The sequence below is a fragment of the Pteropus vampyrus genome, unplaced genomic scaffold (genome assembly GCF_000151845.1).
Source record: "Pteropus vampyrus isolate Shadow unplaced genomic scaffold, Pvam_2.0 Scaffold121, whole genome shotgun sequence".
NCBI lineage: Eukaryota > Metazoa > Chordata > Mammalia > Chiroptera > Pteropodidae > Pteropus > Pteropus vampyrus.
In genome coordinates this window covers 2,370,557-2,375,020 of record NW_011888902.1, presented here as the reverse complement: position 1 = coordinate 2,375,020, position 4,464 = coordinate 2,370,557, and positions in this window count along the sequence as shown.

The window sequence follows — 4,464 nt, the reverse complement described above, 5'->3', positions numbered from 1 at the left end:
TTTAAGGAGACCAGAAAGCTCTTATCTTGCCGTTCGCCTCAATTTCAAATTACCTATTCCTTTAAAATGAAAGCAAAGATTTTAGGAAATTTTCTTTAATAATGTAGTTTGTTGTTCATGTTGTTTTTTAATTCGGAAATTCTCTTTCCTGTTGTCTAGTCTTTTTTTTCCCCTCCCTCCTCACCAGCTTTGCCATAGGAAGAGACAAGTCTACGTGGGAAAATCTAAGGCCCGCATTTGATGGGAACTCTTAACCACTTTTAAGTGGACACACATCACGTCAGGAAAAAAAAAAAAAAATTCAGTCCAGGCACCCAAAAACTAGGAATGTGTGAAAATCTAATTTGGAATTAAAATGAGGAAATTCCAGATGTTCTAAGGCTGTTTGTGTTTAGCCATGTCGACATGAAATTGATTCAGAAGCATTTTTTAGCGTTTTATCCTACTGTGGCCTTCCACCAACAGCCTCCAATGCTAGCTGTGTATCTCTGCACTCTCCCTCAGGGACGTGAGCTTATTATTTTCACATTAGCCTAAACAATCCAAAATAAGGACAAACGGACTTCGAGCAATAGCCTACACTTTATTCTAATTACAAAGCAGATTGTTTTTGAGTTATTTCCTTGCCACAAATAATTGTGAGTTGATTAAGTGCAGATAGGTTATCAAGTGAGAGCGTTGACCCTTTAAAGTTTTTTGGAGGGACGTAGGAGATAATGTGAGCATGGCTCTTGATCTTTTTCATTGTATTCAGCTGTTGAAATTCTTCATGGAAGTCCATCATCTCTCACTTCACATACCTTCTCTCCCATGCAGCTTAGATGCCGGCCACACCAGCCTGCCTTGAAATCTCAACCCTCTTTCGCTCTGGCAATTATACACGTCTGGGTTTGTTAAATGGTCATGTTTTGCTTGATTCCTCTAATACGTAAGTTCCTTAGATAGAAGACATTTTTTAAATGCATTTTTTGTATCCTTTGCTGTACCTCAAACATAAATCTTCCTCAACAAAAATCTTCTGGTTGACAGATTGATTCTTCTCCCCTTGCTTGTGGCAGCAGCCCTTCCATTCAACATGGCAGCCGTGCAGTCAAGCCGTGGTGTCCGGAAGGTGTCATCGTTTTTCGGTATCATATCCTGGACCTCTGAGCACACATTTCTACAGCGTGTAAATCTCAGAGTAAAATTGCTAAGGCGTGAGAAATGTAAATCTTCAACTTTGTGAAAAAAATGACAAACTATTGATTTGATCGGTTTATTTTGCTCCCATTAGTGAAAGAGTTCGATGTTCTCGAAATTATTTTTATTATTGTTTAGCTAATCTGACTTGAGTTTATGCTCTTAGGAAGGTTCTCTTCAAGCTCTTTCCCTATGTTTTACAGATTTGCCTTTTCTCTTCCATCTTTTGCTTGTAGGTTTGTTATGCTGCTTTGGATAGCCCGGATTTTGACCCCTTTGTCAGTAATATGTATTGCGTGTATTATTTTCTGTTGCTTGCCATTTCATTTTCCTTCAGTTGTCCTTTGATAAACAAATCTTTCACATCTTTAATGTCTGATACTTAAATGTACTGATACTTTTCTTTGGAGTCTGTAGCTTTTTGTGTCTTATTTGAGATGTCATTTTCCACCTCCAGATCATGAAGATATCCCCTGTAATACCTTCTGCGAGAATTCTTATTCATGTTTATATTGAGATCTGTAATTTCCCTGCAGCTCGCTCCTGTGTATGTGCGAAACAGATTCCAACTTCTGCCACTGGGCAAAGACCCGATTTTATCAATACCACTTCTTCAAAAGACTGTCCAATATCCCTGACCACTTTCCAGGGCACCATCGCTCTATTTAAGGGTCTGTATTACATGTGGGTCAGGATCCTACTTTTCCATGCTGTGCCATTCAACTGTTTATATTCCTGTACCAGTATCACAGTATCTCAATAACTAAAGCTTAACAAATATCAATATTTATAAAGCGAGACTCTCCCTTGCCCACAGTCTTCTTCAAGTATGCCTTGTTTATTAGCTGTTTACAGAAATCTGTTAGAATTAGAATTCGCTAGCTACTTGATACTTGTGATGTCAAAGTAAATCTTTCTTCCTAAATTTAATTTATCTAATTTTGTTGGCAAATATAAATGACTGCTTGTTACCTATTATCTGTATATCTAGGAAGCTTGTTAAATCTCATATTAATTATATAGAATCTTTTAGATTTTTTACATACATAATCATGTCGTCTGCAAGCAATGATAAATTTTTTTCTTCCTTTCCAATCTTTAAATCTTTTTTTTTTTTTCTTGCCTCACTGAGATATTTAAGACCTCTAGTTCAATTTAAGGGTCCCAATGGAGGGCATTATTATTGTTCTAAATTCTTTAAATTTGGCTGTGGTTTATTACACAGTAATATATAACGAAAGTGTATTTTTTTTTAATCCTTTCACCAGTTACTTTGGAAATTCTAACATGCATTTTTAACTTATCAGAGTCTTATGTCAATCAATAACTTTAACTTCCAACCAGAAAAAAACAAAAACCATAAAGCACATTACTTCCCCTTTTCCCCTTTCTGAGGTACACTAGTATTACAGTGTATTTTAATTATGTGTTTTAAAACTCAAACTAGATAGAATTATTCCTCTTTTTGTAGAGTTAATAGTAATTTAAAGTTTTCCACATATTTTTCTTTTTTCTCTTATTTCCATCTTGCAACTTAGACATCCCTTTGTGGCCATTTTCTTTTGCTAGAAGTACTTTTCCTTTGTGTGGACTTGCTTGTGACAAACTGCTTTTGTCTATCTAAATATGTTCATTTTACTTTTATTTTTGAAGAATATTTTTGCTATTGAATTCTAAATTAGTAGCTATTTTCTTTCCGAACATGTATCATATTCTGACTTATTTTTTGCTGATAAGTCAGTTGTCTGTTACTCCACCAGAGGCAACCCGTTTTTTGTTTGTTTGTTTATTCTGTTTTGTTTTTCTTCTTACTGATTTATAGATCTTTTTTCTTCTCGTCTTTAATTTACTGAAATTTCAGTAAAAGGGAATTAGGTTTGGACTTTTTTATTTATTGTGCTTAAGATTTATTTTTCTGCATATCTGCATCCTCTAGTTAGGAAAAAATTCTCAGCCATTATCATAAAAAATATCATCTCTGCCCCTTTCTTGTCTGTTCTTTTGGGGGATTCTGATTAAACTTATATTAGAATTTCTCACTCTAGTGTCTTGCTCTGTCTTCTATATTTCCACCACATTTTTTTTTCTTGAATGTCTGTGTTCCATTCTGAAAAATTTTTTTCTGCCTTCCGTTTGCTTCACCAATTTCCTTTCGCTATGTCTGTTCTCCTGTTAAACTTGTTCTTTCAGTTTTAAATAGCAGTTGTGCATTTATTTTAATTTATAGAAATTTTTCTGGTTTCTTCAAGTCTACTATATCATTTCATAGCTTTAGTTCCTTGCAAGTGTATTCGATCCCTTAAAAATGTGCGTATAATTGATTTTTTTTTTTTTTTTTGTGTGTTAATTGATTTTTTTTTTTGGTCTGTATCTGGTAATTTCAATATCTAAATCTTTGCAAGTCTGTTTTTTGTTTTTTGGTTTTTTTTCCTCTATGGTGGCCCTACTCATCGAGTAACTTCCTTGTATGGATGGTTGTCTTTGCCGTGTGCTAGGTGCTTTATGTGAAATAGTAATTCAGAGAAATAATTATTGAGATCTACAATACATGAACTTGTCCAGACGCGATTTGTTATTTTTCTGCCAGGCTGCTGGTTCTCTGACAGTTTGTGATCACCTTCGACCAAGGTCAAAAGGATTTCAAATGGTCTAGTATTCCACATGAGAATATTCAGTTAACCCTTACCTTACTGTAAGGTGATGATAGCCTTTTGGTTCTTGGTGGGGAGGAGGTGAGAAGAAGCAGGCTCGTATTTCTGTTCTCACCCAGTAACACTATCTAAATTGAAATGATCAGGATCAGCAAGAAAGCAGCTTAAGTATTCACTTATTTCTCTATTTTCCCTTCACTTTTGTGCTAACGTTTTCTTATTTGGTCTCTTCGATTCTAATTTTAGATGTTTTTAAGCCCCATTTGTTGTTCTCAGTGGAAGGAATGAACCAAATGACCTACCATTCACTGTTTAAGTTTTTTTTAATTTGATTTTTTTGAATAGGTGATATTTTCATTTCTAAATTCTAAATTTGGCTGATATTGACAAATCGCCCTGCGCAGAGACTGAACCAATTTGTCTTCTGCCAATGTCTCTTTGCCCCATTCTCCTCTACATGATATGCTATCATCTTGAATTTTTCATAATCTCATAACTCAATGTAGTTTTATTCTGTATTTCTTGTATTGTGAGTAAAGGTGAACATTTTTTATTTATTTAAAAGTAATTTGTATGACTTTTTGTGTTCTTTTAGTTTGTACCATTTGCTCATCTTTCTCTTTGGTGGTCTTTT